Genomic DNA, 12001 nt, shown 5'->3' with positions numbered 1-12001 from the left:
TAGCACTGAGGGAGTGGACCTGAAGCTGCAATGGCGACTCTGGAAAGGTAGAGCTGTCAGCAATGTGCAACACTTGTCATGCAAAGAGGCGGGGGTCTATATGCAAAGCCAGCCTGAGAGACTGGCCATGTGAACTGCAACCAGCAAAGGAATACTGTTGCAGCATCCCAAGCCCATGGTAGCCCAGGTGACCAAGTGTGCCCCAGACTCTGTACATGAAAATTGGAGATTAAATGTTTTCTCAAATGGGTTTTAGTCTTGCTTTGGGATGAATTAAATCCCTCTTTCTTATTACCAGATTATTTACTAATTTTTATTTCTCCTTTTGGAAAAGAATTCTTACCTGTGTCTTTCTCACCATTGTATCCTGGAGGTATATAATTTTTTTTTATTTATGCAGTTTTCTTTATGTCCCAGAGGAGATTTTGGGCTAGGATTGTGTGTGTGTGTGTGTGTGTGTGTGTGTGTGTGTGTGTGTATGTGTGTGAGATGTATGTTCCCCAAAGCACTGTGTATTAAAGGTTCGTTCCCTAGTGTGACATAATTTATAGGTAGTGGAAACATTAGTAGGTGGGGCTCCATGGGACGTCCTTGGAACAAAGGGAAGTGTGGGATACTAGTCTCTTCCTCTTCCTGTTTTTATTTTCCCCTCTCTGGTGCTTCTGGGATCATGATGTAAGTGGTTTTGCTCTGCCATGTACTTTCCATTATTGTCATATGGCACACCCACCAGAGGCTCAAAGCTGTGGGATCATGGACTGAAACATCCAAAACATTGAGCTAAGTAAACCTATTTTTAATAAGTTAGTTGACTCAGATGTTTGGTAATAGTAACAGAAAGCTGACCAATACCTATTATAACTCTGTATATATATATATATGACCAACCATATGATATTTAAAAAAATGTATATATCTTTTGTAATATTGAGAATTAGGACAAACATCTATTTCTCTTCAAATATTATCATTTGTATGGAAAGCACTTAAAAATCCTTTTTCTTGCTTTGGAAATATAATGTATATTATCATCTATACTCACTATATTATGCAAAAGCACACCAGTTTTCTTACTCATATCTAATTATAACTTAGTACTGATATATGGATCTCTCACTATTTGCTCCAGCCTCTGGTAATTATCATTTCTACTTTAACTGCTATGAGACAAACTTTTAAATTCAACATGAGTGAGATCATGCAGTACTTATCTTTCTATGCCTGGCTTATTTCACTTAACATCATGATCTCCAGTTCTATTTTGTCATATATGACAAAATTTATTTTTTCATGACTTAATAGTATTCTATTGTGTATACAAATTACATTCTATTTGTCTACTCATTAGTTGATGGACACTGCATTTCTTTTCACATCTTGGCTACTATGAACAGTGCTGTGATGAACATGGAAGTGCAGAAGTTTCTTTCACATACCCATGTCATTTCCTTTGAATATATACCCAGTAATGAAAATGATGGATCACATACTAATTCTATTTTTAATTTTTTGAGTAACCCTCATAATAGCATTGGTCTTGATTAATTTCTGTAGGATACTTTATGATCCCAGGTAAGTGTCAATGTTCCCACTGCTACAGCCATGTTTATCATTTTGTTTATTTAATATACCATATGACAAGAAGTCCAATGATCACTAAACTTTATTTGGACAGAAAAATGAATAGTTGCCTTTGATGATAAAAATAATGGTGAATATTGAATGAATAATCACTGTACTTGTGTCTTCCTCACAAAGACTCTGTGAAATAGTATTATTTTCATTCCATTTTACAGATGAAAGCATGAAGAAGTCAGGAATTTGACCAAAGTAGTTTGTAACTGACTGAACCAGGATTCAAACTCAGCCTGTCTTGTAAACGTAGGCCACCAATGTTCATTCTATTCTCCTTGTATAGTGATGTACCTAAATAGGTCATTGAAGTTCTTCTCTAAAAAATATCTAAGGCTAGTACCCTTCCCTTAAAGGTCTGAACATGAGAATGGCCTCTGTGAACAGATGATTGTTGCAATTTCCACCCCAATATTTCTAATTCCAATTTATCCCTGCACAGGGATCAGTGACTCTTGTGGGCTAGTGTCACTTGAATGCTCAAGTTTACTCATCACTGCAAAACACACAGACAGACATTTTGCAGCCCTCTAGTCACGAGAAGCAAAGATCTCATAATCAAAAAGAATCATATCTAGGGCTAACTCATTTTAGGGAACTTTATAAAGAGAACCATTAGATAAAGGGGTGGATGACAACTTCAAAATGTCTATCTACTAGTCTGTGTTCTTCACTTTTCGTATCATAAGATTAGAGACATAGAAAGTACCTAGGTTGGTAGGTAGAGACATGGAAACACACAGAGACATGATAGAGATGACAAATAGACACAAAGGATAGAAGAAGAAAAAAGAAAAAGTAAGGAAGGAGGAAAAGAGAGGAAGAAAGGAAAAATAAAGAAAAAGGAAGAAATGAAGGCAAGAAGGGGGAAGAGATGTGGAAGAGAGAAAGAAAATGAGAGAGAGAGAGAATAGGTAGATATGATGAGTAGATACATATGACAGAAAAAGAGATGGATGAATAGATGGAGAGAAAGATGTATAGACAGATATATTGTTTTGCTTTTTTAGTTACATCATCTTTCCTTTTTTTCATGGAATCATGTATTTAGTAGTTTTTTCTTTCCTTTGATTTTTTTTCCCAAATTTTTTTGAAAAAGTGTATCTAATTGTGTATAAATTTTTACATCAGAAGAAAGTTGTGATTTTAAGTAATTTTCTTATGTTTTAGTTCTATAAATCCTTCCTTAAGTAGCAAAATATGTTTTCAGATCATTGCTTTAAAAATTAATTGAAACAATTTTTTCGGCATATGCCTCCTAGGATAACCTCTTCTCTACCAAATAAAACTGAGTCTTCTTTTCCTTCCACTCATATTGCTCATATCCTACTCTGCCTCCATCGTATTTTTTTAAATTTATTTTTTTTCTTTTTATGGCTTGGTCTTCATCTTCTCCCTTCATTCCACACCCCCTACCCACAAAGACTTCAGTGCATTTGATCCAACTTTGCTCAACAATTTCTTCCTGTTTGACAAATCAAATGCCCTGGATATTTTTACATATCTTTCTTTGTTCTCTGATTTTAATTGTTTAAGCATCCTTGCCATGTGGAACACCAATCCCTTCAGGAGATTCCTCTTTTCATTTCCTCAGTGGGAAAACACATCTTCCTATTATGAACTTTTAATGATATTTGCTTGCAAAACTAATGATGCTTTAATTTTTTTCTTTCCATTCTTTTGATGGATATATGTAAACCACTTCCTTTAAAATGTAAGTTTCAAGAGTTGAAGGAACTTTGGATTGTGCAGAGGAGACTGAGAGGAGGAGTGGAGATCTGAGGATGGGAAAGACAGTAGAATGAGACAGACATTATTACCCTATATACATGTGTGATTACAGTACCAATGTGACTCTGCACTATGTACAACCAGAGGGATGAGAGGTTGTGATCCATTTTTTTACAATGTGTCATAATGTATTCTACTGTCATGTATAACTAATCAGAAAAAATTAAAAATGAAAAAAAAAATCTCTGAAGCTAAATAAATAAATAAATAAATAAATGTAAGTTTCATGAGGAGACATGAAGATTTTGTGTTGATCAACTCTGTGGACCACTTCCCCCCCAAATAAAAAGGCTGAACATGAATCAGATTCTTAATTTAATGTATTTTCTGCATGGGAATTCTATCTCAAAGGGGATCCATATATATTCTGCTATGTAAAGATAAATGTTACTGACTGGGTCCATTCATTAACACTTTAAAAATTAGCCACATAAAAACTCAAAGGAAAAGAATATTATCATATTAAACATACTTGTTTTAAAAATATTTCAAACCTCATGTCATACTATTCCTTAAAAAAACAAATGCCAGATTCCACATAAAGTTTAGGCTTGTTGTTCTTTTTAGAAGGGAAGTAGAATGATACCTTTTTTACCTACTTGAATATGAAACCCATTAAAAGACAGAATGAGCAGTCAAGTCTTCTATGCCTTCCTGAATAGCATAGGGAAGATATTTCTAACATAAAACAAAATCACACGTAGTTACTGCAGGACCAACAGGGGCCTTACAGATCCCTCTGTAAAACTTATAGTAGGGATTAGTAGAGCAGGGCCTCTGATTTTTGCCCAGAACCCAGCAGAAACTGTAGGAAGGAGTGTGGCAGGGAGCTAGGAAGATTTTCTTTCCCTAACTCATGGGTAACCTAACTTACTTTACCTTCACTGGGAGAGGCATAACTGGTGGAATAAGAGGGCAATGAGGTTGCAGAATGAGATGGGCGGCCATAAGAAATTGGACCCCCCCACACCCAAAGTCAGCTTCATGGATAACAGCAGAAAAACCACAGATGCAGATATGGGGTTAAGAAACTGGGCCATATTGACACATCTGTGCCCCAGAGCAGAGGCCCTCTCAAAACAAAGGACAAAGAGCAGCATCATAATCTGGTTGGACCAAAGGCCCAACCCAGTAGTGCAAAGAGGGTGCTTCCTTAAAGCTAACCGACCCATACAAACCCCAGAACAAACTCAATTTGGTAGCAACACACTTGGGTCCCTGGGAATTTTGTTTTGCCTTATTTTGCTTTGTTTCAATAAATGTTTTCCTCACTCTTCTGCTATTTGTGTCATGATTTCATTCTTGGAGTTTGTGAGACCACAAACTCATTGGATCTCAGTCATGGTGATGCAGCAGTAATGAAAAGGATTCTCATTAGAACATCATCATCCAACAACCCATTCCCAACAATGTTTTCTAACATATAGAGTTCATCAAAAGTGAAGGAAGAGAGAGAGAAAGAGAAAAAGAGAGATAGAGACCCTGATATTAAATATGTCTCTTGAATGTTATAGTTGCTTTGACATTGAGAAGGAAAAGGAAATAAAACTATAAAAATGTCAAACAAGATAACAAAACAGGAGATAAAATTGATAAACTCCATAAGTACCCAAGGAAACTTATTCTTCCTATAAAGAAAAAGAAGTGATTATTTCCTTCCAGCTTTGTAATAACAGGGCACATATCTATGATCATCCCTCAGTGAATACAAAAGTAATGTTAGTGTTTTTTCATGGTGCATGCACATAGTAGGAAACAGAGGAGTTCTTATGAGGTTTATGAGAGCATCATGAGATTCTGGGTATGCTACTCCAAGGCTTTGCCTCTGCAAAAATCACAACAAATGTTAAATTAACTTAAATGCAATTATGTGTGCTTAGTGGAAGAAATGGACCTCAACTTCTATTTCTATCGTTTTATTTACAAACCATGTAAAAAGTCCTTAGGTTCTAGGTTATGTATTGAAAGAGATCTCATTAGGAAGAAGATATACTGCTCTATTCCCCACAAAAAAGAACTTATTGGATTATAGGAATATTAAAAACTAAGGCAAGAAGGATGTACTAGTTTCACAAGAGGTCAATGGTAAAAAAGTGTACAAATGAAGGTGTGGTTTCAAAATCTCCAAAGGGAAAGGGCATTTATTATAGTTTCTTTCATTAGTCTTTTTACATAAAAACATTCTAAAATATATATTAAATACACACACACACACACACACACATATATATATATATATATATATATATATATATATATATATATATATATATAATTTCTGCTTATTTGTAAAGATGTCCATTAAAATGAACTAAATAAAGTAGGGCTAAAAGTTGTGATTCAGGAACAATCTACCACAGAGTTATGGCTAATAGAAGAGAACTTCATATGAAGTCTAAAAATATCTGAATAAATTATGCATCTCAAATGCATATCTACTGTATTTTGAAATGCATGTTGCTAAACAGAGATTCCTTTCAAAACATGATTTAGGCAAGAGCATATTATCTGTTTTATCAGTTTTCTAATACTAATGAACAATTACCACTATATCAGCTTCCTTGTAGTCATTTGACTTAAAATAAAAAAGTCCTCAAATTCACATAAATGTTTGAAAGCTCCACATTGTTGATTCTCTTATAGTCTTGAATGTCCTCTATTATACTACAGACAAAGGATGTTTTTCAGTTCCCATGTCCCTTCATGTGTCAGCTGTATTTAACATTGTTAGCTATCTCACTGAAAAACTCTCTTTCCTTGGCATTTTGACCTCCAATTCTCCAGTATCTCTTCCTACCAGGCTGGTTTTGTGCCTCCATTGTAATCTCATCTCCTTCTGCTTTGCCTTTCTCTTAAGTGTTCTTCATTTTTGGTCTACAACTGTTCTTTTATCAAAATTGGCTCTTCCCTTAGAAAAGGTTACCTGTACTTAGGACTTCAATTATCCTCTCTGCCCTTGATCTCTCTTCAGAGTTCTCAGAGGTATAATCACCTATATAATAATAACATCATTTGTAAATTTGTAAATTCCAAAACAGTCTCAAACCTGACATGTACAAAATTAAACACATCATATTTCACACTAACATTGTTTTTTGCTCCAGTGGTTTTTATCTCAGTAAAAGGTTCTCCCATCTATGTGGCTGCATAAGTCAAAAACCTGGGAATCATTCTTGGTAACTCTGCCCTGTGATAAGAGATTTATTAGTAATGCCTTATAAGATCCCTCCCTCAAAACATGAAATTAAAAATAATTACAGTAAAAGTAAATAAATATGTGAATAAAAACTTCAAGTACTGCTGGAGAAATGGTTACATACTAAAAGTCATTGAGAACCTTATCCAAGAACTTCCTTGATTATCACTCCATTGTATCATAACATTTGTAAGAAAAATGTTGGACTCAAATATGTGGCACTCTGAAAGTGAAACATTTCCCCAACTACACAGGGTTTCTATGGAGCAGTGGCTCAGTATGTACTGGGAGGAGCCTTTAAAAAGAGACATTGTTTCTCTCAATGCCAATGGATAGGTCTGCTTTGAATCATCACTTATTATCAAAAATGCATTTGGACATTAGCGTTCAGAATGCACTTCCAACTTCAGCCCTGTCCCCAAACAGGGTGGGTGTACCAGCTCTGGGAACAAATTAAAAGTTTTTAGCTTGTTTGTGTTCTTTTCCAGAGAATAGGCTTCTGAAAAAGATACATTTGCCATTCTTTGCAAACTACAAGATAATGCATCTAGAGTAACTGTCCTGGTACTTTTAGAATAAGCTGGGCAAGCCTTGTTGCTGCCTTAAGAGATTTTTAATTTTATAGTTTATTTCAGTAGTTGCTTTATTTTATAGTGCACTTACTTCCTGTAAGTGCACTTTGTGTATGTGGCAACTGTTGTTCCTTTAATTATAAGGTTAAGTATCACATAATTACAGGGTAAATACACAGTTATTTTTGTCTTGTGTCGAGGTAACTTAGTATTTGTACAAAGGAACCAAATGGTGCTTAGGAGTGTGTCTTTTGATTTCCATATAAATAGGTTTCAACACAAAATAAGATCATATATTGTATTATTTTTTTCTTTTAAATCATTTGCAAGTGCCAGACCAAAGTACACCTTTATGAAATAAGTTATATTAACAATGAGGCTTTCATTTTCTTATACTGTTGGGAAAACTTTCATAGTTTTTAAGAAAAACATTTGTTTTGGTTTGCTACTAAGTAATTTCAAGCTTTATCTTTTACTCTTGTTCTCAATTCTTAGCTTAGATCTAATACATTTTTTTGAAAACATAAAAAAAACCTTCACAATTTAGAGTATACTTAAGTACCAATTAGTTCACAAACTAAAGGAACAAAAATGGAAAACATTAATATTCATTTCAGTTTCTTTAACTGTTAAATTACTATTAAAGATTTGTTTTGTTAAGTTTTGTACATGGAAATTCAACATTGCATCTACTTTTACAATGATTCTAGAATTTAAAAGATTTTTAAGCAAAGTGTTTTATATGTCTTATCTACTCATTAATCATGCATAATAACCAAATAGATGTCATTCATTAATTATTCTATTCTACAGATATATTATGTCTGTGGAATAATTCTTACTTTTTTCTAAAAATGTCCAATATGCTCATTATCTAGTATGACAGATAAACAGATAAACCAAAAATTCCAATTTATGCTGAAAATTCCCCAATATTACTACATTGAAGACCCCAATACAGCAAAAAGTGATTCATCTGTTAAAATGAGGGCAGATGAAGATGGGACCAAGGAAGGAAATGAATTATATGTTAAAGATGTTCAGGCAAGATGGATCTTCAAACATAATGGATATTTGCCTATGGTTTCAAAAATTGCAGCAATGACTACTGGCTATTTAAGCTAGATAAAAATATACATATTAACAGTTTGATTTTTAACAGGTCAAATATCTGCAGGATTTTATTAAAGACTCTTGAGAGTTTAGAGTCTACCAATAATAAGATTGCTTAAAGGCAAAAAGAACTATAGGTTTTCCCCACTGATCAAAGTTTACAACCCTGGTAGAAGTACAATAATTCATTTATACCTGGTAACTAGAGGACATGAACAAGTGGAAATACTGATGCCACAAGGTGGGGACCCAGAAGACTGACTCTAACACATTAGACTCCTTAGAATGTATGTGAATCTATGACTGTGAAATGAAGGGGAAGGAGCCATCTCAGTGGAGTTGAGAGATTCCACAGTGTGGCATACTAGCTTTCCTCATGTTGATGTCAGATGAAGAGTTGAATGATGTTATAAAAGAGTTAAAGCAAGTGTTCTATGGTTTAATGCATGCCTGATATCTAATGTGAATTGGGATAGAAAAATATCCTCCACCTATTATGTGTCAGCAGTTAAGTTTCCAAGAAGATCATAAAAGACAGCAATTAAAAGCAAAATAGAATGTGCACAGTTCCCCTTGCAATGTTTCCTCCTTTTCCTTGGACTGACTCCTGACTTTACAAATGAACAGTGAATTTGAGCCCCAAATGCCAAATGATGATTATGAAATTTGGTTTCTTATCAACTCCTTTGTATTTCCTATGGGCCTTTCCTTTAAGTCAGAATAGCAGGATCCTCAAATACAAATGAGAACTGGACTAAGCTCTTGAAGCAGGATGGTCAGAAACAAAGCTTCTGTGGAGTCACATCCCAATATGTGGAAGAGATGAAGGGTTACTGGGAAACAAGTACCCTGGAAAATCTATCCCAATGGTAAGCGTACTTGGAGATGAGACTGCACATGAAACCCAATACAAAGAAGGTCACCTCAGCTACACACTAGAGGGGTTTTGTGTTTGTCTAACTTCAAGAATATACTTTTAATTTTTCAGATAGAGCTATTTCAGGTAAAATTAAACATATAGAGTCATCTCATGTCTTAATAGTATGAATTTCATTTATTTCTTTACTTTTACTTTTTATTTACTTTTTATATGGTGCTAAGGATTGATCTCAGTGCCTCACACATGCTAGGCAAATGCTCTGCCACTGGGCTATAGGCTCAGCCCTAATCTCATTTATTTCTAAAATAATAATAATAATTTGATTAAATCACAAGGAATTCTTTTTTTAAAATATATAATCCAAAAAATCACATTATAAAATGAACTATGAGGTGGTTCAGAATAAAAGTTAATTAACTCATAAGTAAAAGAAAAAGACATATCTGATATCTACTTATCAATATTTCAAAATTAAGGAACATGCCTCCTCATCTAACACAATACCAACTGAAGATGCACTTTATGCTCAGTTTAGTGGGTAATGAAAATGTTATAAAAGGAAGAGAAAAGGAGCAGAAAAGGAATAGATACCTCAGTAATTTTTTACTTGACTTTCTGTGTAACAGGACTGTATACTGAAAGGTATAGTATACTGAAAGCTATAGTATACTGAAAGCTATAGTATACTGGACTATTTCAAGCTATTTTAAAGTTTATTTTCTGTGAAATCTAAGCAACTAAATAAGATTGAGGTTATGATTTTAGTCTGACAAGTTTGACTAAAATTACTACCTAGTCTTTAAATTTATTTTTAACGATAAAATATATATATATATCAATACCTTGAAGACCCCAAAAATATTACCTGAAAATTTCTAGAACTAATAAATGAATTCATCAATATATATGTGTATACACACACACACACACACACACACACACACACACACACACATACACACACACACTCAATGCAATATTACTCAGAATTAAAATAAAATCATGGCATTTTCAGGTAAATGATTTGAGTTGGAGAATACCACACTAAGTGAAGTATGTCAATCCTAAAAAAACAAAGGCTGAATGTTTCCTCTGATATGTGGATACTGGTCCATAATGTGACTGGGTGGGGCAGCATAGGAGGAATGGAAGAACTTTAGAGAGGCCAAAGGGGAGGGAGTGGTGGGAGGGGGCAAGAGGTAGAAAAAATGGTGGAATGAGATGGACATCATTACCCTAAGTACATGTATGAAGACACTCTACTTTGTGTACAACCAGATATATGAAAAAATTGCACTCTATATGTGTACTATGAATCGAAATGCATTCTGCTGTCATGTATAACAAATTAGAATACATTAATAAATTAAAAAAAACATATACTGAAATTAAAAAAAGAAAAAAAGTAAACAAATTTCTTCAGTCCTCTTTCATATGGGCACTAATCATATCTGTGAATGCAGAGCCTCATGACCCAGATGACTAGGCCTCAAAGAGGCACTCCCATTTAATACAATCACCAAGGGGGTTAAGTTTCAATGCATGAATTTTGAGGGGACATAAACATTCAGACTGTAGCATATGGGTTGAAAAAATGACTGGAAGACACAGAAGAAAGAATCAGAGACCTGAAATCACAGGTAAATTACCCAATATTGAAATGGATAAAATATGCTGCAGTAAAAAAGAAAGAGAACCTCAGAGATACTGAAGAGGACAACAAGTATTTAACACTTGCCAAGTATTAAATTCTGTATCATTAGGGTTCTGGAGGCTGAAGAGAAAGAAAGCAGTGATTGAAAAATACTTGAATAGTGGCTGAAAACACCCCAAATTTTGTGAAAAACCATAGGTTGAAGAATAAAACTAACCCTAGTAATATAATCTCAAAGAAATTTAAGACAAGACATATCATAGTCACACTTTTGAAACTAAATATAGATGAAACATTTGTAGACATTATGGAAGTAATTAAACTTTACAAATAGGAGCAAACCAGTTGAATGACAACAGATTTCTCAGTGGAAACTATGGAGGCTTGGAAAAGTGGCTGAACATTTTTTTCAAGTGCTGAAAAAAAAGAACCACCAGTTCAGAAACCTATATGTTTCAGAGAACATATTTTTCAAGAATGAAAGGAATGTCTTCATAAAGGAAAACTAAGAGTTGTTTTCTGTTTTGTTTTTACCAGCAATCTTATGCTAAAAGAATGGCTAAAGAAAGTTTAATAAACAGAAATGATAAACAAATCTGAGAATATCAGAAAGAAGAATATATATATATATATATATATATATATATATATATATATATATATATGTGTGTGTGTGTGTGTGTGTGTGTGTGTATATGTAATATATAAACACATAAATGCATGTATATTTTAAGCATATATATGCTTGAAATAAATTAAAAAATGGAAATACACAGATACATACATACACACACGTATATTATAACTTAAGGAACTACTAACAAATTCTACAAAGAGTTGTTCTGAAAAAAATAAACACTCTATATAAATAAAAATTAAATTCTAAATAAAAGTTCCAGTAACTTATAGGAGGATGATAAAGGAAAAAAAAAAGAAATGAAAAACAGAACCAGGAAAACAAAACATGAAATTGTAGACTTAAACATTCCTATATCAGTAGTTAAATTAAGCAAATAATTTAGATGCAAAAATGGAAAAATAGAATTTTAGAAAAACATATTATCACATACTATTGAAACTCAAATATAACAATGTCAGAAGTTCAATTAAAGAGATGCAAAATTTTAAAAATTTATATTTTACAAACCTGAATCAAAAAAAGT

The sequence above is a fragment of the Callospermophilus lateralis genome, chromosome 11 (assembly GCF_048772815.1).
Source record: "Callospermophilus lateralis isolate mCalLat2 chromosome 11, mCalLat2.hap1, whole genome shotgun sequence".
NCBI lineage: Eukaryota > Metazoa > Chordata > Mammalia > Rodentia > Sciuridae > Callospermophilus > Callospermophilus lateralis.
The sequence above is the reverse complement of the archived record's forward strand: the minus strand, read 5'-3'. Positions refer to the sequence as shown.